Raw genomic sequence first — 24,512 nt, forward strand, 5'->3', positions numbered from 1 at the left:
ACAGGGTGCTAACATGCAAATTCACATGTTAGCACCCTTTTACTCTACGCTTCCCCTTGCATCTCTAATGAGATGCAAAGGAGGCGTTCCAGAGTAAAATAATAGGAGAAATGTCGCTAAGCGACATTTCTCCTATTATCAAGAATATCGCTAACCCTGTTAGAGACCAAAAAAGCAGCGCTAACCTCGGTTAACGCTGCTTTTTTACGTCTGGTATTTTTCTGACTTAGCCATGATATCCTATGGAAGGAGGATATCATGACTAAGTTTGTCTGTCCCTATCAACAAGCTAACGTGAGATTATCGCTGGGTTTCCAGCGATAATCTCACGTTAGCCAATTAGTGTGAGGATTTTTATCGCTATTGAGATAAGCGTTGCTAATAGCACGCTATCTCAGCGATAAAAATCAACGCTAGCCGGCGATAATTATCCTAGCGCTAAGTGCGCTTAGCGATAATTATCGCCGGTTGTTGTTGATATGCCCCTTGGAAACTAGAAGTAGGTTAACAGCCCACTCTAAGATATGCTAGTGCTGGGAAACACACAATGCATGAGACAATTTTTCCAATACACAGGGGTCCCCCCATGACCTCACGTCCTCTGGGCCCCCGTTTTACTCTACTCTAGCAGCTCCACCCCATATTGGTTTGCTTGTCCTATTCCAGCACACCCCTTCAGCTGGTTTCAGAAAAATAACTTTCTGTACTATATCGTAAAGGGTCAAGCCCCCTCTTTGAAAAATCGCCCTATTCTTATTGGCAATGAACTTTAACAGGTGCTGTTGGCAAAAATCCAAACACATGCCTGGAACATAGCATAGGGATGGAAACATCTGTTCTCTTCACAAGTTAAAAGGGTTAGCTAACTCCCCCTGGGGGAATGGATTCAATTGCACCCTTCACAAAATGTGTTCCTGCATACAGAATGGTATTTTATTTATGGCAATTAATATTTTACTTTTGGTAGAACTGTTAATATATGTATAGAACCTGGGACATAGTGAAATTGTATTTTTCGTCTTTAACAGGAAAGAGTCCAATAGTGACTGTGAGGCTGCCCACTGAAGAGACCTGGCACAAATTCTCAGGTTCCTCAATATCTTTTTAAACATTAAACCAAAGGTGAACTATACTTCGTATTATCTCTACATAGGTAGGTATCAAGTTACAGAAGTGAACAACACTACATATATTTGTAATTTGAATGATAAGCGTCCATCTTTGTAAAGATATTACTGACAGTCTTGTGTGACTCAGCTCTGTCAAAAAGCAAGGAAACATTGTTTCCTTAGCCCTCACTAGCTCATTTTGTATCTGTAATTTCACATCAAAATGTTGCCTGCACAATGAGCAGGTGACTACAATGCTGCAAGGGCTAACTAACCTGGGTCTAATCAGCCACTGCAAGTCTCAGTCTCAGGAATGGACTGAAAACTTAATTCAACCCTGACAAAAAAGTTCAAATTCGCCTCACACTGCTGGAAGCTGTGACTAGACTAGTCCTGTGTGTGCTTACATGATTTGGTCATAACATCATATTCGGTTATAAAAGCAGCCCCAGAGCCTACAGACCACTGGTGAAATGTAGAGGGGCACAATAGTCTGTCCAGACCTGCACAGTCAGTGTGTTTGGCAGTGCAGAGTTCTGTCAAAATGGCTTTGTAGCTCTCCACTCTTGACATGAGATCAACAAGCATAGACTGCATTCCTTCATTCTATGGAAGAGCTAGGAAGCATTGTCCTTCAGAAAGGTCAAATCTCAAAGTTGAATGACAGAAGATGTCTACGTTCATCACTGAATTCACATGCAAACTTAACATAGTTAATGACTACAGTACGCCTTGCTAAAACTTTTGTGACAATGTTTTATAAGTTGCTTCATCTTTAGCCCCTTTCCAATGGTTTGTGTTCTGCAAATAGGTATCCATCATTTGTACAACCACAAACCAGGCGTGTTATGTTGCCACAGCACCAGCTGACACATTTCATAGTCAAGAACCTGTGAGATTGCCTAGTAAGGATACCTCCCTTCCAGTACGAATACCAGAAAGCTTTCTTCTTGCTTTCTCTGCTAGACATGAAGGGAGCTGAGATGAGAGAGTTGCCAAAAGAGGTGTAACTTTTTGCAGGCTCACACTACTTTTCAATAGTTTGTTTGTTCCTTTGTTAATCCTACTACTCCTTTTCAATCCTTTTTCCAGAGCATTCTTGCTCAATGCAAGGGTGGTCTGTGAGCAGCACTTCTCCTGCTATAGACGGGACGAAGATACTCGTATCTTCAGGTAGTGATTGAGTAATAATACCATTAGTTATTTAATAGTGATCTTCATTCCTAATACAGGCACATTAGCATACACACTAGACATCAGTTCCCATCCTTGCTCTGCTACATCTGGCTCACCAGCTAGGTCATTAAAGGTTCATGCTTAGATGGTACATAAAAGACAATCCTTTCCTGAGTACCGCATCAATCAACAAGCCCATAAGGCTAGAGTAGCATATAAGCATTGCTCATAAGTTGTCATTGACAAGCTGTGAAAAACATCCCATTCTATACTTTGGTTGGACTGTTTCTATAGTAAATTACTGCTAGGCTGTGCTTCCATAACCTGGTTGGGAACATCTCTGCAACCTGCACTATGCATTGACACTTACTTGGCTAACTGAAATGAGAAGACATCTTCAAGGCAACACCAAGTATTTTCTTTAACAGATTTGCAGTGGTACACAAAATGTGTCCCCTCAATGTGGTGAATATGGGAAAAGTAATATTAATTGATTATCCTCTGAGATCGTTATTTCTTTAGAAATTACCTGGGGTATTACCGCAATAGCTGCACCCTGAGAGGCACAAGTGGGTTTTCTTTAGTTGGGCAGTTGGCCATTGACCTTTGATCTGCAATCAAACTGGGCTAATTGACCTAGTGAAAGAAAACACACTTGTGCCTCTCAAAGTGTAGCTGTTTTATGGTACTACCCCATCTAATTTCTCAAGACATAACAGTATGTTGAATGGGTGCTGTGTTTATTTGGCCTCTGTTAGCTTTCCATTTGTTTTCAATTTTGTTTTCACATAAAAGTTATCTTTACCCTGCCGGGATGTACAAAGCCTCACATTGATTGGCCCTTAATAGGGCAGACCAGGTGGCATTTTCACCTGGTGGGCTATTGGTGCAGCTGAGTTTCTGCCAGTGGGAATCCAACAGCTATTCTGCCTTTAAATGAGGCAGGGGAGCAGTGAAACTGAAGGACTGGACAATTGCAGGTTTTTGATGGGTGCCCCAAATCCACAAACCTTTAAATGACTCCCTAGGTGTACAAGTCTAATTCCTCATTTTGCACACTGTATTTCTTAGGTAATTGTATTAAGGAACAAAAAGATTTTTGACGCCAGTATTATTTAAAATTTATTGAGGCATATTCACTTTATCTACTGTATACCATTTGCATCCTAGTCCTATTCCTCATGTCCCTAGGATTGTCAAACCTGCTTCTCTAGGCTAACTGTTCCATCTAATTCTTTCTCAATCTGTTAAGTTATGTTGTATGTGTTACTATTTTGTCTGACTGCCCATAAATTTGGGAAACAGTAACAATACTGTCTGTTTTCCTTACTTAGCATCCCTTCACCGTTGCTGTTCAAATGTAAAAGGCAGTTTTGCCAAGGCACTAGTAAGATATGGATCATCCATCACTTTTTTGTATACTTTAGTGTGTTAGTGGGGCGGGTATGCCCAGATGTGGGTAACGTGTACAGTGTATCACTAACACCAAGTAATGCCTGGCCGATGATCCCTAACTAGGGAACAACCGGTCCTGTGTTGCTTGTGTTCAGGTTCAGGGAGGACCTGGCCTGACAGTTTGGGCTGGACTGTTCCAATTGGAGCAGGGTCAAGACGTATTTGCCTGTGGCTAGGTCCAAACTGAGGTGGCATGGTTTGTAGAATAGAGATTGACTCAGATGCAGCCCGAGTAATTACCAGTGGCTGAGATTAATTCCAGCATTCCATCCATCACTTTTTTATATACTTTAGTGTGTCATCCTAAGTGGGACGGAAATGCTCAGACATCAGTCCTGTACATACTGTATCACTGGAACCAAGCTATACCTAACTGATGAGCTCTAACTAGGGCAAAAACATTCCTGGATTGCTTGTGCTCCCATTCAGGGAGGACCTGGCCTGGCAGTTCAGGCTGGACTGTTCCCAGTAGAGCAGGGTTAAGACTGATTTGCATATGGCAGGGCCCAAACTGAAGTGGCATGATGTGCAGAATACTGATGGAGTGGGATGCGGCCACCTAGTTACCACTGGCTGACATGAATTCAAGTATTCCATCCACCACCTTTTTGTATAGTTTAGTGCTTTCCTTACTTTGTGTCCTTTAGCCTTCGCTCTTCCAATGTAAAATGTAGTTGTTGCGAAGATACTAGTAAGATATGGAACAGTCATAAATTACTATGCAATTCTCCCTGAATGCAAAATTAAAATATATGTAACTTTTTTTAGCAGCTCCAATACACAAAAATCTAATTTATGTCAAGGTTGTTCATGTGTAAAGTCTCGATCGATTCTTTTATGATTGTCCTTCTGACATATTTTTGTTTTTGAATAAGCTTTCATTTATAAAATAATAAATCAATAGTGGTGGACAATTCCAGAATATGTGCATCTGCTGTAGCTAGTGCTGCTCTTACATACATGCTACCACCTGTTGGAAATTAAGACGTCCAGATTTACAAAACTCTCCACAAAGTAGGGCAGTACAAACGGCATGAAGGCATACAATCAGGCCGCCGAGCGTCAAGCACGCACCTTTGTGTCATAGTGTAAGGGAGTGTGTGTGTGAGTCTAGCATAGGTTTTGTACTGGAAGGGTTTCCTTCCAGTACAAAATACTATGCTTAGACTAACTTTAAAATGTTTCCCATGTTGGATGTGTGATGTAACAGCACACATGCATAGTGGGAAGCTTTAGGAGAAATAAAAGCATTTCTCCTTTTTAACACTTGCTTCAAAGTGGCATTATTTTTTGGCCCAAAACCCTGTCTTCTATTTTTAGTAGATAGGGTTATGTGCCAGAATCCATGGGTGGTTACACAGGAGCACCCATGTGCCACCCGTGGAAAGCCCCCTTGATGCAGAGTAATGCAAAGCAGCACTTTGCGCTGGTTAGTTTGACTTTTTCTTACAAATCAACGCAAATATCATTTTGCGTTGGTTTGTAAATCCTGAAAAGGATTTTGGGTTTGGTCTGCATTACGAAAGTAAAATCTGTGTAAATCTGGCCCTATGTGTGAAAATGTCAGTGCTAACATTCTGTCAGCTTGACATTTATGTTACCTATTTTATGTGTGGGGTATCTTTCACTTCTGATGTCTGTTTTATTCTCTCTTTCCATTTCCCTCTCTAGCTTACTCACTTTCTCTCTTGCTTCCTATATTCTTCCCTTCATTCTATAAGTATTTGAATCCTACTTTTCTGCTGGCTTAGTGCACGAAGCTTGCATGGCTGCTGGGTCAGCATGGGGAGGGATAGATCGTGAACTGCTCTTGCCCATACTGTACCTGTTTTTTGTTTTAGAAAAGCATGAACTTCTGATTTCCCTACTGTGTGTGATCTGTGGATGTGAAGCATGCCTGCAATTCACATACAAATTTGACAACTATTATCTGCGTATCTTATGTTTCATTGCTGCTTCCCAAGTGGTAAATGTTCTCTGTGTGGTAAGTAAGCTAGCACTGCTCATTCCTGTTTAATTCTGTTCAATGTAGGTGAGGAAAATGGAATTCCATGAAAATTATCTACTGCGGAAAATTGCGTGGCCAAAATATTGAGGTCTAAATATTGTAGGCCAAAATATCACAAAGGTAAGTATATATAGGTAAGTGTAGTAAAAGTAAAAAATACTGAGAAGATCTAACAATACCCAACTGTTAAGTCATGACTTCTTTTATTCTCAAAATAAATTATGTTCAAACAGCCAACACCTGTTTCGCACACACTGTCTTCTTCAGGGCTGTTACAAATATAGAAAAGTACATGACAATAACAACATATTGAATACATTGTAACCTTGAACAGTTGATTTCATACTCTAAACATTGCATTTTCTACTTGTCACAGAAAGGGTATATTTTCTCCAAAACAAAATATGTACATTGCCGCTTATCTCTTGTTTGAGTCTAAATCTAATCATAGCTATAACAAGGTAAGAAACTGCAGTAATGAAGTTTAACTTATATCATGGTGATATTGTTGCTTTAGAATTTGTGTTAAAACCGTTGTCGCAATCAAAGTGCTACAGCTATTTGATTATGTCTCAGAACAGTTGTATGAAAAGTAATTTGTGTATTTTCCTGGCTTTAACATAGATCAAAATGCACATATTTTGTTTTGGAGAATGTGTTATACAATGCACCAGTTCTGCGAAAAGTAAAAAATACGATGTTTAGATTATGAAACCAACTCTTCCAAGGTTTCAAAATGTATTATGAACAAGACGTATAGATACAATGTATTCAAAATGTTGGTATTTATATGTACTTTTCTATATTTGTAACAGCCCTGAAGAAGCGCAGTGAGTGCGAAGCATGTGTTGGCTGTTCGAAAATAATTTCTTTTTAGAATAAAAGAAGTTGCGACAGACGAGACTCAAATGTTGGCTATTATGTCTTGTCGGTATTTGTGGAGTAACAGTGTACTGAGAGTTTTAGCGTGAGGCTTTATTCCTGATACACACAAGTGTATTTTGTATAGATAACTGTAGGTTCACTATTCTTAACTTAACATATATGTACCTTGAAGATATTAAGGCCACAATATTATGGACCCATATTGTTTTTGTCCTCGTTATTCTGACATGCAACTGAGAGAAAATGTCAGTGCATATGCCAGTGTGGTACCTGTTCAGCATGAATAAGGGACTTTTGCTTTGGAGGAACGGAGGGAAGGAGTGTGTGTGTGTATGTGTGCGTGTGCGTGTGTGTGTGTGTGTGGGTGTGCATGTGCATAAGCGAATGTGCATTCCCATGCCCATGTGGTACCTGTTACTCTGAGTGACCAAGTATAGTTCCAATTCTTGGGCCTTATTACTCTAATAGTCCTGTGTAAACTGGGTATACAATCAAAGGCTGTGACTGGTGCAGACTGGAGGCCTGTGCCATATTTAAATGAAATGTGCTGTCCCTGGAACAGAGCAAAATTTGTTTATGCTCTAGGGACAGTGTAGCTTTGCAAGATGGACTCGCAGTTTGAAACTGCCAGTCTGTATTTGAATGTGAAAGGACTGGCAGAAGTTTAAAGGGTGGTCAGCGACACAGCTACAGGTCTGTGCAGTGTGTGTCTGCACCTGCCTGCGTGTTCATGCATGATAGACCTCACGGATCCAGTACTACCTTCTAAATGACACCCTTGGATGGAGCATTAAATGTAAATCACTTTCTATGCAGCAGAGCCAGTGTGCCTCATGACAGCTTGTTTGATTATGAACCTGCATCAATGATAAGGAGCGGGCGCGTGGCAAATGAGTTCCCATGCTTGCCTGGAGCCATGTGCCCAAATAAATGAGGGCAAACTCCTTGCAACCTCATTGGTACAAAATGTGCTCCTGTGCACTCAGTACTACAGAAGGTGTTATGCAAACAACTGCGACCCTGTATGCAATATGGAAGGTTTCAGAAAGCAAGTGCAAATGCCTGTTACATCCTTGAGGCACTTGTGTAACGGGCCCCAGTTCCCTATGAGGTCCCTGTTTCTGTGTCTGAGAGAGGACAGTTGAGCTCCTGATTCCCATTTTGTACTTGCTCTGTGTATGTGAGGGAAGCCTGTACTGCTGATGGTCATATGTAGCCTGTTCTGTGTGTGCAAGGGAAGCTTCTACTTCTGATGCACAAGTGTTAGAAGTTCAAAATGTGTAAGAGCTGCTTTTAATCCTAGTGCCACGGTGGTACCAGTGTAGCGTGTGCGAGGGGTCTTGTAATAGTACACCAAGCACTGAACCAATCCTGAATGAGAGGGGAGCTTGTACTACTGATGTATGTGTAGCATTCGTTTTTTTGTGTCTTTAAGGGACACAGGCAAAGCAGCTGCCTATACTGTGCAGATCATGCGCAGGGGAAGAAAGAAACACTTGTGAGCCCTGTCTCCCCCAGTAAACTGCTCGCCTATGCCATGACCTCTGAACTCCGATCCTGCATTGCTCTTTGCTTATCACTTTCACCTTATGCACCCCCAACCATCGTCATGTTGCATCTTTGTTAGTACCCACTTGATCCCTGACCCAGCATACCTATTTCTGGAGTCATTTGCACTCACCTCCTTGTACTTCACATTCCCATAAATTCAAGAAAGAATTAAGTTCAAAGCCATAGTGATATTTTTTACAAAACACTCCATGGTCTTGGCGCTGAGTACCTTAAAATGCGCACTATTCGTAATACGAGGTCCTTAAGATCCTCTCCCGCAGACCTTGCACACATCCCTAAAATACGCTTAGCACGCATAGGGGGAAGATCCTTTGGGTATCTTGGAACAGACTTCCTGACTCTTTGAGAACCTCTGCTGATCTAGCAACGTTTAAGAAACATCTCAAAACCTGGCTTTTCAAGAGTTAGTCCCAGCTTAGTGCCCTTCCACTATGTTCCACACTAGCACGGTGTTTCCATCTTTGCGAGCGGACATTCCAGCTAGAGTAGCTGTTTTGCGCTCTTCCAAATTCTTTTCATTCATTCATTTATTCATTCATTCATTTATTCATTCATTCATTCATTCATTCATTCATATCATTGAATATTGTGCCCTGTACATCCAGAGTTTCCTTCTGATAATGGCAATTATTCTATCTTTTGTATAGTGAAAAGTTGTTTAGACCGAGCTCCACTAACATATTTCACAGGCACACAGCATGGGTAGCAGCACTGATATCTTCCCTCACATAACTATCAGATACAAGAAAGATGAGAGTAAATGTAAATGTCCAGTATTTGTAAAGCAACGCAGCTACCTCCGGAGAGGTGTCCCGGCGCTGGGGGCCGTCGGGAAGATTCAGCGAGCTATTGCCTAGAGTCACATGGTGCTGGGCTGATCTTCCGCCGGCACTGGGGATCGAACCGTGAGCCCCAGGATCCGGAGGCAGTCGCCCTGGCCTCTGCGCCACACCTCTTCCACTAGTGGATGCTTCCAGCATAAATTCAACAGTGTTCTGTGTTAAGGAACATCTGCTACAGGTAACCACGTTCTACTTCTTATGTTCATTACTCGAGTCTTTTATAAGGTTTTTAATATTAAACAAATAAAAAAAAAGATTGTCATTGCCAAAGGTTATGTCTAGTAACGGTGAATCCTATGATTCTTAATATCTATTTTACATTTCACACTCTTACATTTAAGAGTTTCTGTAATTGTCCTTTTGCAAAGGAAAAGTCTGACTCATCTGCTTACTCGAGAATTTGTTCCAGTTTTCTAGACAGGTTAACTGCAAATACAAGCTTAGTCATTACTGAAATGACATATAAAATTATAAAAATGTTATTGTGATGTTTCAGTTACATTTTTCATGCTACGACACCCACAAATGACTCTTTATATTATTTTTTCAAAATTTCAGGTGTTTTGTTTTGTTAAGCAAAGCACGTTGTGTTTTTAAGTTACCAACTGACATTTACAGTTTTCCTCCCCAAACCAATCGATTAGGTCTTTCTGAGGCACGCGCTGGTAGCACGTGACATTTGGAGCAAAGGTTAAGACTTGCTGCTTGCTGTGGTATTGATGAGCCAACACAACTAAAATCAATCTTAATGAAAGCAGTATGCTGGTTGAAGTTTGGAATACTTCTTCCTGTAACTGTGCCTTCAAGCAACTGTGTTGCCAAGTAAAACTTGTGTAAAAAGTTAAATACTCAAAGGAACTCAGCACAATGTTTGACACATTTCCTGATGTTTGTTTATTGAGCTGTATCGTCTCTTTCAGGTGTATTTAGTGGTAAGAGATGCAAAACATTTGCTACATGCGGTATCTCAATAGCATGGTGTCTTAAGAGATAGCAGCTTTAAAAAACACACATAGTTACAACACAATATAAATTCCACCAAGTTATCTCGGTGAGCCTATTTCTTTCTTTACCCTGTCCACATTCAAACACCTCCTAATCATCCACTCCTTATTCATGTGTGATCCAGCAACTCTGCCCCTTAATAGGGGAAAAAGGGTAAATTCTGTACTAAAGTGTGGAGATTGGCCACAACATATCTTTTATTAATTTCTTCTTGAAAAACCATTCACCAAAGCCAATTGTAATTGATCTTTAATGATTCAGTTCACCCTCTAAACAAGACTGTTGCTGCAGGGATGGTATATGAAGCCTTAATGCGCTTGATACCATTCTTCTCCAAAAACTCGTTCATTCCCTTTGAAATTAACTGGGTACTGTTTTCAACTACAAATTCCTCGGGAAAACCTTCCCTGATAAACACATTCTCGAAATACTCGGTGACAATACCAGAATTGACACTGTTAACAAATTTGATCCAGGTCCATTTTGACATGTTGTCAACTAATACTAGCAGATACTTGGGAGAACTCCCTAACAGTGGTCCAGACACAAGAAATACTAATTTGCACCATGGTGTCCCATTACTGGTAATTGGTGTAACGGAGGATGGTAAGGTATCCTGTGATTTATCACTTAACACACAAGCGTTACAGTCTGTTATAGAGTGATCCACTGCTTTGTCCAAATCTGCCCACCTAACATCTTCTCTAAATCTGTGTTTCATAGCCTGCATTACAATATGCCCTTCATGTGCTAAATCGAGCACTCTAGATCTAAGCATCTGAGGGACAACTAAGCACTTGCCCGACACAGTATACTATTTATCAGAGTCAAATCGTTAGCTGACTTCCAATTGCCCTTTTGGATGTGGAGGGAAAATGTTACATTAAACGTCTCCTCAAGGAATTGGAAGTCTGGGCACAACATTATAAAATAATTCTGGAAACACAAACTGGTATTCAAAAGGTGCAGGGCACCAAGATCAAACTATGTATGTCGATCTCAATCAATAATGCGACCAAAGGCGAGGCTGGCCTGCTTTACAGTACATTTGTTGATTTTGCAAGGCCTTCAACAAAGTAGACAGAAACTTGCTGTGGGCCAAACTGGCAGCATGTGGTATTTCACCACGTTTTTTGGTTGCTATCAGGAATCTTTATACAAATACGCGGGTCAAAGTACAAATGTCCAGCAAATGGGCCTACTCAGTCAAGATTTATACCAACCGGGGCCTTAAACAACATTATATTTTCACTCATTTACTTTTTAATTTGTATCATGTCGATCTGAATGACCACCTTGGCAGAGTAAACTGCTTTCCATCTAAACTCCAAGGAAAGAGGGTGCATAAGCTGCAATATGCTGATGATACAATACTTTTGGATAAAACTGCAATTGGTCTTCAAAGAGCCCTGACATGCCTGGCCAAATATTGTGAGATAAACAAACTTAGTAACAATACATTGAAAACTACGATTTTAATCTTCGGTAATAAGAGAACCAAAAAAGGAGGTTGGTTTATAAATCACCATATGTGTGAAAGAGTACCTAGCATCAAGTACTTCGGAGTCTGGATCAGCGGGTGCGGCCTTCCAACTCCGCATATTGAGGGTTTGACAACATCAGCTAAGGCTCTTGCCTTTGCCTTCCAGCACCTTTTTCAAAATCAAATTGATGCCCACACTTAGATATGGAACATTTGTTTACTTCATATATTTTTTTGTCCTCCTATTACCTCTTACAAGAAAGTGCCCTCCTGATCGCCAGTGACCCAACAGCTTGTTTCGGAGGTCTATTCTCAACCAATGTTTATGCCGAGTTACACCCGGCGCCTTTCACCACAAGCTAACCAAGAGGTTTAATCATTGGACTTCATGTTCTTCTGTTAGTGTCCAATAAATTCCAAATTAAACCCCGTTCCGCCTTACTTTTATTTGGGTTCAACATTTGGTCTAGATCCCTAAAGAATTGTACACAGTTCCACCATTCCCTCCAGTTAGGAGATGTGGCCTGACACCACCTCTTGCATATCTCCCTCCTTGCCAAGAGGACTCAGTAAAATATTAACTCCTTTTGAAGCTTAGAGAGGCCCATCAGACCGGATCCAGGCTGTATACCAAACATAATAGGGGGGGTTTTATCTTTACTTCCACACCCACAGTGGCAGACTTTGTCTTACCCACTTTACTCCAACATTCCTTCAGTGCTGGGCAATTGGCGAACACATGAATGTCATCCACTTCTCGAGCTTCACACTTTCTACACTTGACCTCTCCACTGCCTCCTATCTTAGCCAGTTTGGACGGTGACCAGTAGATTCTGTGCAAGGTAAAGAAGTGATTCCTTCTTAATGCAGGGGAATTAATTACAGAATAAAGTGTGCATACGGATACTTGCCAAAATCCTCCAGCTCTTCACTTGGCAAGTGACCTTCCCACACAAAATACAGGGAGCTCATGTGTTTTTTCTGCTGCTGCAACCAGGTATCCATACCAGAGAGCAACCTCCTTCTTTCTTTGTCTCAAATCCTGTAAGTCAAAATACATAGGATTTTCTCCTCAGACGGACCACTTCTGCTTCCTGAACCATGCAGATATTTGGTAGAACTTAATCCTGAAAAGCCAGCCATTAGTTAGATCTCTCCATGAATCTCATGAGCGGCATGTGTCCCTCTCCACCATCTCCCCCCAGTGTGTTATTCCGCAGCTTTTCAGGAGTATATCCAAACTATCCAATAAAGACTCTGCAGTTCCAGGAGAATCCTATACTGGTGCCCAATCACTATAATAAGGGATACCTAACAGAGATCGACACTCCTACCACACTTTTAGTGTGGCCTTCAGAACTTTCAGCCTAATTTTTTTAAAGAATTTCTGGGCCACACATTTATACATGAAGCCCACCTCTCATGTATTAGCCAACTTAGAGCGGTACATACAACTCACAAGAGGGCTATTAGCCCTGAGCTGGAGCATTATGATATTCTTCAATTGGTATGCCAACCAATAAAGTTGAAAATCGGGGGGCCCCAGCCCGCCACTTCCTAGCTTTCTTCTTAGCCTCTTCCATGAAAGTCTTGCCCCCTTTCCAGTCCAAATAAAAGAAGTAATTCTTTCCTGTATTCTCGAGAGGTATATAAACAAATAAGTAGGAGAACTTAGGTAAGATAGACATCTGAACCAGATTTTTCCGACCATACAAGGTGAGTGGGAGATTATGCCACTTCTTTAGGATCCTTTCTACTTCCTTGAAAACTTTCTCTAAATTCACCCTGGGGATCTCCTTTAGATCCTGTAACATTGTTTTTCCCTGGTATCTCAGTTCCTTTGAAAGTCTGGAGCCGCCATCATCCTGCTTCCATTCCATCACCTCTGTCTTGCTGCTGTTTATCTCGTAGCCTGACAGCCTCCCAAACGTGTTCACCACCACCTTCTGATTTGGGACAGCTTGGCTTATGTCTGTAGTGTACAAAATCAGGTCGTCGGCGTATAAGGCTATCTTCATAGAGAAGGCTCCCATGCTGAAGGGGCTAATTTCACTGTTCTGCCTTAAGCTTTTGTACGAGGGGCACATTTTATAGATCAAAGAGAACAGGTGACAGGGAGCAGCCCTGTCTAGAACATCTTCCTATCTTTTCCAATGCTGCAACCATTAACCATGATTTGTGCTCGTGGTGCCTTATTATATCTTGCCCAGGGCATTCCGGAACACCTCGCCAATACCAAACAACCTTAATGTGCCTTTCAGGTATTTCCAATTCATATGGTCAAAAGCCTCAGCGGCATCGAGGGTTACTATTGCAATGGGTGCTCCCTGGGCAGAGGCAAGATCTATTGATCCCATCAGGGTGTGTGTTAGTTCCCTCATCAGTCTTCCTGGAAGGAAGCCTTTCTGGTCTTCATTAATTAGGACCCCGGCTATCTTACATACATGGAATGCCAATATCCTAGTGAAAATTTTATGATCGCAATTTAATAACGACATTGGCCGATATGATTGACATTGCGCAGGGTCCTTACCTGGTTTCAAGATGAGCGAAATAACAGCCTCATTCCAGGACTCTGGCATAGGAAAATCTCTACTTAGCATGCCGTTAAATAATTCAAGCCAAACAGGGATTACTTTCTCAGAGAGCCTTATATAAACTTCATTTGAAATGGCATCCGGCCCCGCTCCTTTCCCCTTTTAAACTTTTTAACAGCTGTGAAGTATTAATTCCCCGTTATTTCCCCGTTATTTCCTGATTTAAATACTGCTGATCTTCACTGCTCAGTTTTGGTAATTTTTGCCCTAAATGCCAGTGGTCTAACTCAACCTCATCCACCTCGAGGTCTTCTGAATAAAAAATAGCTTACTCTATCCTTTCCACATCTTCCACCACTCTGTCCTCTTTATCTACCTTTATTCTCCATGTATAGTTGCGAGACCTGTCCATCCTAGTTTTCATGGCCATCAGTTTTCCACATTTCGCCCCTGCTCATACTCCCTCAGCTTGCTTACATCCCATTGCTAATGCAGTTTCTCCTCCAGCTTTAGTTTAAACTGAAGTTGTAGGTCTTCAACTTTTTCCTCTAGGCTTTCCCTGGAAATGCCCTGACTTCAAATCACGTTCGGCTGCGACTAAGTTCTCTTCTAGCAGACAGATTTGCTTTCTTTCTTCTCTCAACCAGGCCACAGAGGAGCTCCTTAGAGCTCCCCCTAGCCAGGCTTTAAAAGCATTCCACAGTACATAAATAGGGGCGAGGCTAGATTCCACCTGAAGAAGCCAGTTGCTCCCTCCTCTATCGTGTTCATAAATCCTGGATGCAGAAGTAGCTTTCTATTTAATGTCCATCTTCTTAATACAGGGCGTGAGAGTAGTTTTAACTTTACGCATACGGCAGCATGGTCAGAAATATGGATAGGTTGATATTCAATATCCTTAAGTCTTTCTGCTTCTCTAGCCTCCAGAAAACAAATAACTAACCCAGCATAGTGACTGTTCTTCTTACTATAAAAGTAGTAGTTTCTAGTCTTGCCTTTTACTTTATGCCACACATCACAGAGATTCACGTTGTCTAACCTTCATAACAAGTAAGCCTTGATGCTTGGTGATTTAATTTGAGTGTGGATTGATGACTTATCTAAGGTATTATTTAATAACACATTAAAATCGCCTCCCAAAATCAATGTCAAACAAACTAGAGAACAAGTTGTCTCCGCAATTATCCAGCGCCCTCTTTCATCCGCCTTATACCTCTGTAGCTCTACACCACAGAGTTTACTTTTATCATTATAGCACCTCCTTTTGTACAGTGTTGCTGACCAGTGACTACAACCTTCTCTACCCACCTTTGTTTTGTAAATGGCCCTATACTTTTAGACCGTAATAAATGAACCTCCTGTAGCATGATGACCTTAGAAGGGATTTCTTTAAAATATTGAAGGACTAAATGTTGTCTTCTTTTGACTCTTAATCCACTCACATTCCAGCTCAAAATATTGAGGAGCTCACCCCGCAAAATCTCTTTCCCCCATTAGCCTTTCTCAAACATCTCCCAATGGCCTGTGATCCAATCTAGCCTATATTAGGACACTTTTTTTCTTTTTCTCCCTATGCTCCCCACCACATGTGCCCCCCCAGGAACCCCTCCGACTTGGGATGCTAGGCTAATTCGAGCTACCAGTGCTGATAGTCCAGTTATAACTGACTCATAACTTCTAGTTGAGTGATGTGCCTACTTAGCCCTTACTGCGTTCTGGGCTATAAAAGTATACATGTCCTCAAGGGCTAGGAAGTTATGCATTTTATTGGCCCACATAACTTTCAAAATTGCTGGGAACCTTAACTGCACTAGTATCCCGATTTTCCTGAGAGGATCCATTCGCTTACCAAACTCCCACCGTCTATCCTCAGTAGTGCGGGAAATGTTTGACCTGAATTTAAAAGTAAGATCCTGGACTTTTTTCATTAGCTGTATGAGACTGAAAATTAATTAAGATTTTCCTGGGCGTCTTCTGCCCAGGATTCAGTTTAAAGGGATCTCGGAGCACTCTCTGAATCTCAGTCTCCAAATTCACATCATAGACCACCTGAGGGAAAGCTTTAGTCAAAAGGTCTCCCACGAATGACTTAACATCAGCCCCCTCCATCCCTTCCTTAACCTCCAGGATCCTAATGTTGCTTCTTCTAGCATTGTTCTCCAACCTCTCTAGTTTCTCCAAAAGATCCTTCTCCCTTTGTTTTACCCTTCCCACCTATCGGGTGTTATCACTCACACTTAACCCCAGCTCCGGAACTTTATCTTCTAGGGTTAATGTGCACTGTGTAAGGATCGACATCTTCTTCTCTAGATTCCAACATGTGTCCTGCATCACTCTCTAAATAGCTTCTGCTGTTGAGAATTATTCTTTAATATCTGTTGAGAGTTGACTTATCATACCCTAGACCGTCTCCAAACCTACAGTGTCACTCCCTGATTTTCCTGGAGATTGATCTAGCGGTTGACAGTGTTTACATCCCTCATACACTGCTGCCGTGCTTTCTACACTGCTTCCTACCTCATTGCTTAATGTTAAGGCTGATCCTTCCAGTGGTGCAAATATGATCGCAATAGGTATATCTGGGTGAATTACGGGATTATCCACTTCCCCAGATATATCCTTCTCCTGACACATCGCTTTCTGTACCGCTCCTGGGGTTTCCATATTAGACATGGTGTTGACTTTAAAATAGGATCTCAGTGAGGGAGTTGCTCTAGGACCTTCTGAGGCAGTCTTATTTCTTTTCTCCTTTAAAGCAATGTCTTTCGTTTTAGAGGTTCTGTTAAGGGGGCTCTTGACTTTGCGCTGAGTAGACTCTAATGGCTGCTTGCCTTTACCTCTAATAGGGCCAATCTCTGAATCTTTTGATAGGAAGGAGCATGATCTAATCTTATATATTTTCCCCAAATCTTGCTTCTTAACTGCCCACTCTGCTGCATCTTTCTCCCTTTGTACTACTATTGTGACAGCCTCCCCCCTTAAACCACCTTACCCTCCAAACGGAGATTTGCCAGTACCTTGTGATCAGGGTTTGCTGTCTCTTTTTGGCATTTTCTCCTCCCCTGGCTCGGTAGACTCAGCTGGGAAGTGACAAAGCAGCCCTTTTTTCCATTGTTCTGCTGTCGCCTTGCTATTCCTCTTACAGACCCCGCGCTACACGTGGTGCAGTCACCACCCTTTCCTAAATTAGCGTTGCTACTGCTGACTCTGACTCTTGTACCCCTGAACTGCTTCTGTGTCAGGGAAGGGCACGCTGAGCAGCTCTGATGCTGAGGAGCACGCTCACTACAGTGAACCAGTGGAGGCCAGAGCGCCAGCATATCGCCCCCTTAAAACCAGGAGGTTCTCCGCCTTGCCGCCAAAGCCCACACCTCCACCCAGTCACTCTCGATCCGGCTCACTCTCCAACCCCTGGAACAACAGGTAAGGTAAGCCTCAATTGCTAGTTGCCATTGTCATTCATTACCGCAATCTCGTGGCACTCTCCTGGAACCCCCGGGTGGGGCTCCCAACCAACTCTGCTAATTGGCTGCCATGTTCCTCTTAGTTAAACAGTATTACAAGATGGCTTGACTTGGTTCAATGTCAAAGCTACAGGCATTTATTCAAGCTACCGGAAGGTACTGTACAAGCACAGATTCACCTGGAGTTTTAGCTGGTTCGCCAAAACGTTTTACTCATGCCAATTGGCTGCCAGATTCAATAAGTTCATGGCGATTGCTTTGTCAATGCTAAAAAATGCTTACTTCATAAAGCACTGGGGCCCCTGTCCAGTCTGGAAAGCTCTCCCCTCGATAGTTTGAGTGGCCCTGTGGTTAATTGATATTAGCACTTTTTGCACATTAACTATGGTACATGCAGGACGAAGATCCTTCCTTTTTGTAGGAACTGATACACACTTGCACTTTTATCTGCACTTGTTTTAGCCCACCTGTGACTTCTTGGCTGCTGCTAGTATGAATGGGTTTATTCTGCTGCTATTTTTCATAATCTTAATCATGCGATAATGTTTACTTTCTTTGTTTGTGGTATTTCCTATAATTGATATGGTACAGTCCTCTTATATTTATGTGCTCTTTTATTTTGTAATGCTTGCTATGATTTTAATTTATCATAAAATCAGAATAAACTTTGAACTTTGAAACTTTAGAACTTCTGTAATACACTGTCTTTATTAACAGCCGACTTCCATTAATCTTTCATTAAAGGTCCACATGTAATGGTATTTGCAGTACACGCAAACTCCAAATTGTCATCACCATATTCCACTTCTGGTAACTCAGATTTTTCAGGTAAACATGATAAACAGTCAGCAACAGCATTTTTCCTTCCAGGAATATATTCCATTTTATACTGATACTCTTGAAGCTTGTACGCAGAGTCACTTTTCCTCCTTTAGTTGTGCTAAACAATTCCACCAAAGGTTTATTGTCCGTATGCAAAATAAACTGGATCCCGCACATAAAGTTCCTGAAATTTTGAAACACCCCACCATAAACCCAATGCTTCCTTTTCAATGGTCAAGTATGTGGACTCAACCCCACGTAATGTCCTATCTGCAACTGCAAAAATCTCTTGCTTGCTACAGCTCCTTCTCTGCATCAGTACCGCACACAAATGATGATTACTGGCGTCTGTACTACTTATACAGGTTTTCTGCATATCAAATGCTTTAAGAGAATGAGCAGAAACTATATCCATTTTTATATCCTCAAAAACTTCTTCACACTTGCTATCCCAGTTATAATTAGCATTCGTTTTTAGCAAATTCAGCAAATGCAAAGTTTTATAGGCAAAATATTTAAACAAATTTAGCATAGTATTCAATTAAACCAAGAAACAACGTAAGATGATCTTTATTTTTGGGTGCAGGCACTTCCTCAATTACCTGCAGAAGCTTCATTTTAGGGCGAGAAAGCAAAAGACACACAATTGATGGACGGAATGCAGAACATATCAAAACATTCACCCCCAGTCAAGAGATCTGGCTTAAATCCATCATTCTTTTGCTCACCATGCCACCCCAGTTTAGTCCCGTGCTTTCCATGCCTCTGGAATCAAGCTCTCCTGGCTGAAGAGGGGTGAAACCCCGAAACCGGTCCTTGGATGCTTGTTTCCAGTCCAGGGAGGACCTGGCTTGGCAGTTCGGGCTGGACTGTTCCCATGAGGCACAGGGTCAAGACTGATTTGCATAAGGCTGGGTTTAAACTGGAATGGCATGGTGAGCAAAAAAACGATGGATTTAGGCCCAGATTGTTGCGGGGATTCTGCTTATGCACAGAACTATGCGCAGGAAACCAGGACCTCAGAGAATTGTGGTGTACCAGAAACTCCCCTCAGAACCAAGAACCCCTATCCGCCTAGCTTAGTGTCCCATTCGTTATCCGAGATTTAGCTCGGCGGTCCCAATGTATAGACAACCCAGAACAAGCGACTTAGATATTCTCAGGAGTGGTGGGAATCCGAAATACCTGTTTGTATCTATATATCAGTCCACAACAGAATAACAAAGACACGGTAAAGTTTAAGAGTTTATTTTATAAACCTCGCGTCCTCAGATGCAGTACTTTGGCTAACACAAGCAGACAAATGGTTAAGATCAAAACCATCAGCATTGTTACAATACCATAGCAAATGAAAGGAGCAATCATAATAATAATGACAGTGGAAAGCACCCACCCTCCTTTCTCTAGCAACTAATAGTTTATTATTAGACTAATAGAAGGTCTCTTAGGCTTGCATGGGGGACCCCATACCTTATGGATCAGCTTAGTGGAATCACATCAAAGGATCAGCTAGGCTCTCTCCTGCAACAGCTCTTCGTTTCGAATGAATGTAAAACATGCTGCTCTGTAATATTAAAGGACTCGTCTTTCAGGTATTGGCAGCTGCATGCATGTTATGGCTAAGAAGTGGTACGATCAACCTGAACATAACAACCTGCACCGTCTAGTGACCCAGACTCGTTCCATACACGGTGTACACACCAAGGTCACTGCTCACTGTTAAGGATGTTAAACAACAGACGGTTCTCATGTGAAGCAAAGTCGAGTCAGCATTTCTCAAATGAATAACATGTAACAACAGTGTCGCGTGCAAAAGCAGCAGAAGCGGCAAGCTGGCTTTCTAACAGCTGACGAGGTTATGCTAACTTAGCGTTGTACATAGGGAGTGGCTAACCCACACCACACCCCCCCCTTGATCGGACTACTAACCACTAGGGGCGCACTTATCAAGAACGCAGAGTTCAAATTAGAAAGAACGGAACCAAGGGCATGAACTATAAGTCCATATAAGGTAAAAAGTTCGAAAAAAAGTTTAAGAAGTAAAACGATGTCTTTAGGACAAAAACCATGAAAAAATGGGGAAAAAGAATGACATCGATGGATGCACCATGTGTTGACCAGGACAAAGAGTCAATCCATCAAGGTATAGGCACAATAGGTTGCAACAGCCTCCAAGAGGAAATCATTGGAGCGTTCCGCAAAAGTATCTGCCATCCAATTTAGCAAGGAAAAAGAACACACGTGGTCACTTATAATCGGAGCCTCCAGCACCATGCGAGGACAACAGGCAGGTTCCTCAATATAACTTCATTCCAGGAAGTCAATAGCGGCCTCTCCGATGTCCCAATTACCAAGGACTCCATGCGCAGCACCCAAGGCCATAAACCCGACACCAGAACAGGCAAACTCATAAGCCACTAAGTCCATCAAAATCCGGGGCAGGTGACACCAAGTTTGACAGGCACAAATCCAGAGCCCATTGGAATGGACAATCCAGGCAGTGAAAGACAGGTTGCACACAAGTAAAGAATGGAATCCGGAAGGACAATCCATATGCGACACTTAAGGTCGCCAGGGGTAAAGTGCCATAGAATTCAAGCATCCGGTTACGCAGATGGATCAGCCGGGGCATGTTGTCTCGGTACGCAAATTGCGCAGCCATTACGTATTACGCAAATCAACAGAAGTATTCCAGCTATAAGGGCGAGAAGTAAAGGGAGACCTCCGAAGACGCTGGAAAAAATAGAATGAAAAAATGCGGGTATCACACCAAAAATAGTTTGAAAGGAGGTCACGAGGCCGGAGCCCACAACTTTAAAAAAATGAACTATGCCAGTTGTAGACGAGGCATTAAAGATAGTCTGTATCAAGGTCCCAAAATGCAAGGGGAGGTCAGTATTCAAAAGTGCCTGCACCTCTGTGCGGGTGTTTGCTACGTGAAGAAGAAGTGTTTCACGGGACGAAGTCAAAGCGACCTCTTTTTGAGACAATAGAGCCCTTATTCTGCTCATCTTGTTGAACTCTGCTTTCAAGGTTGGAATCGAAGGCCAGATGGAAACATCGAGCCGGCCATGCGGAGGTGGGAAAAGGACATTATTACAGCAAACTACACGTTGTGAAACAGTCACTATGTAAGGTATCCCTTCTAGCATCCCGCAGCAAGCTTCATTATTTAAAAGCAAATAACTACCGTTAGCAAGCAGTTTAAACGAAGGGGTTATAACTGGCACCGGAATACCTTTCAGGACGCAAGCCAAATTAGGAGCGTGTACATTGCAAGCACCATTTAATTGTATGTGTCTACACACTACAGAATGATCAGGGGCAGAAGTGCACTCCTCACCCTTTAAGTAAACCTCCTTGCCCTCCCGGATGCATCTATATGTGAACGGGAACGACCAAACTTCGTGCAGGAAGGCAGTACCAAGGTGTTCATATCTGCCAAGTGCATAATGTTTCATGCACGAACTAAACTTAAACAGTGAAAAAGGTAGACTGATCAACCCGTGGATAAGCCACACAGCCGAGTTTAGTTCAGCAATGGAAAATGGCAAAGGTTCTAATTTTTCAATGTGCAGTAAGGAATAAGTAGCATCTTTCATGGACATGAACTGTTGCTTCGCAGTCAAGTTAAAAGGGAGAAACAAAGATGACACATTCATGTAATCCCATGGGACTTTCCCTGCCTTTAACGTTTGAAAAGTCCATGCAAATTGCATAATAGAACGCAACTGATTCTGGCCACGATACAATACAGACAAATCATTCTGCACAATGTCTACGACAGATGAAACAATATTATATAAAGTATAAATTCTGGAAGACAAGGTATTAATGCTATTATCTATCACAGCCAATACTTTTTCCATATTGGCTTGGTCAATAGCGCGTAATCTGGATGCAGCCTCAATTTGCAACAATTTCCAAACTTCGTTGTAAATAGCATATACCCATCTTTTGGACCTGCCTATTGCAGGACCCTTAACAAAATCATTCAAATCTATTTTGTCGTTTAAACGTGATAAATGAAGTTTAACAGAAGCTAATGTGGAATGTTGCAGCCATGACTGGCATAATTTACCCACAGAGTAGGTAGTTACAGTGTGTGATGATTCAAAACGTGGATCTACTCTAACTTGAGTATAACCAGGTGTCAGGGTTAGAAATCGACGTTGACAGGAATCTGAGCCAGTTTGCCATACCAACCACCCCTCAGGATCTAATGCTGAAATATTAAAGGTGGCGTTGGAAACAAGGGACTGCAACACAGTAAGGGACAGATCTGTGTGGTTTTTCCAATTAGGATAAGCACCCAGATCCGGGATCGAGGGGGAATTCAATTTTTTAGACATAGCCAATCCAAAACAGGTGGTCTGAAAAATAGATGAGTTCAAAAATAAAATATGGTTTGGGATAAGACAGGCACGATGCAAAGCTTCTGTTCCCTGTACCTGCCACGGTTTAGTTCCCCAAACCGATTTAAGATCGATAGTAGCTTTCCATAGGTCATAACCTCCGATAGCCAATTCGTCCATAAAGGACTTGGAATATAACAATTTGGTGTGTGTCAATCTAACCTTAGAGGCGGTTTCTGCCGCCACTTTAAAATAAAAAGAGGTCGGATTAGACACACTAAAATCCGAAAAATATGTGAACTTGTTCGCTAACGTGGCAGAGCTTCCAGACAAAGGGGCAGGATAATGTTCCCATTGTGTGTAATTAACAAAATTACGGAAAGTATTTGCTCTGTGTAGGAAATGTGTGCCATAATGTTGATAGCAAAATTGTTCACCATAATTTGCAGTATTTAAATATAAATCTTCAGCATCAAATGCAGCATAATACTTTAAATCAGAAAACAGTGCTTCAATGGCTTGTACATCCCAATCATCCGATCGGATGTTCTGTTTAACCACATCACCCATAGAAACACGAAAGACATTAGGCACATTAATCACTTCAGTAGGTCCATGAATTTGAAATTTAACAGCATCCCAAGCGATCCCATCAGGCACAGGCCAGGCAGTAATGTTCACAAAAGTCTGGTCCCTTTTCATTATGTGGGATGAGGAATGGGGGGCCAAAGTTCCATCAATTAATCGAATTTCAGATCGTTCATTCAGGTAATGTCCATTGATAAGTTGAAAAAACACTACCACAAAGCCAATTGTCATGAACAAAAAGATACATATTAGCACCAGCCAGATGTAAGTCCATGGTGCCACTAAAAAATGTCTCTAGAACCAGGCAAAAAATATAGAAATTTTGGAAGGGGCAGTGGAAGTCATTGATTTAGTGTCAAAGGAAGAATGTGACTGGTTAATCGCTGTTGAATGTAATAGAGACAACGGGACTCCAGCAGGATAAGCATACTCAGGATCATCAGGCAAACCACCAGCAGTAGGCGGTATAGAAGGAACAGTAACTGCATGCATCTCAACGGCAACTTCAGGCATGATGTCAGAGGGTGGCAACACAACAGAATTTCGCAGTATAGAAGGGCAAGAAACTGAAGGTGTCATACTATGGAGAATTGGCCAACCGCTGTAGCTTGACATTGTCAATCGAGATGTACCTGTTATCCTTGCGACCAGGAAGTGGAGGTAAAATAACTGTACGTGTACCCACGACTCCAAGCACCGGGACCGGTGCACGATAAGAGGGGCCAAACTCCTTCTTGTTCTCCACCTTCTCACGGACCAGGTCACCAACCTGGTAGCCAGCCGACTACCGGAATCTGGAGCTCAGCTTCGGATGTAGAGGGCACGTGTTCCTTTGCTAGAGTGTCTCTGGCTTCTTGAAGAGTCTGCAATACAGCACAGTGATCATCTAGGTCAAAAGGCGCGGCTGCCGCCGCCATGTCTAGACCCTCAGGGTCCGGGACAAACATTCGTACTCCAAAGAGCATCATGTATGGGGTCCGCCCACCCAGAGACCTTCTAGGGAGATTATTAAGTGCACGTTGTACGTCATACAAGTGGGTAAGCCAGTTTTGGCCTGTACCTAAAACCCTTGCTGTCAAAGATTGCTTTAGGTCACGGTTCATTCGCTCCACAACACTATTGCCCTCAGGCCGGTATGGAGACGAAAATTTGACTTGGACCCCCACACTTCTCATGGCTTCTTTGTATGCCCGTGAGGCAAACGCAGGGCC

This window comes from Triturus cristatus, chromosome 10, assembly GCF_964204655.1.
Source record: "Triturus cristatus chromosome 10, aTriCri1.1, whole genome shotgun sequence".
Lineage (NCBI taxonomy): Eukaryota > Metazoa > Chordata > Amphibia > Caudata > Salamandridae > Triturus > Triturus cristatus.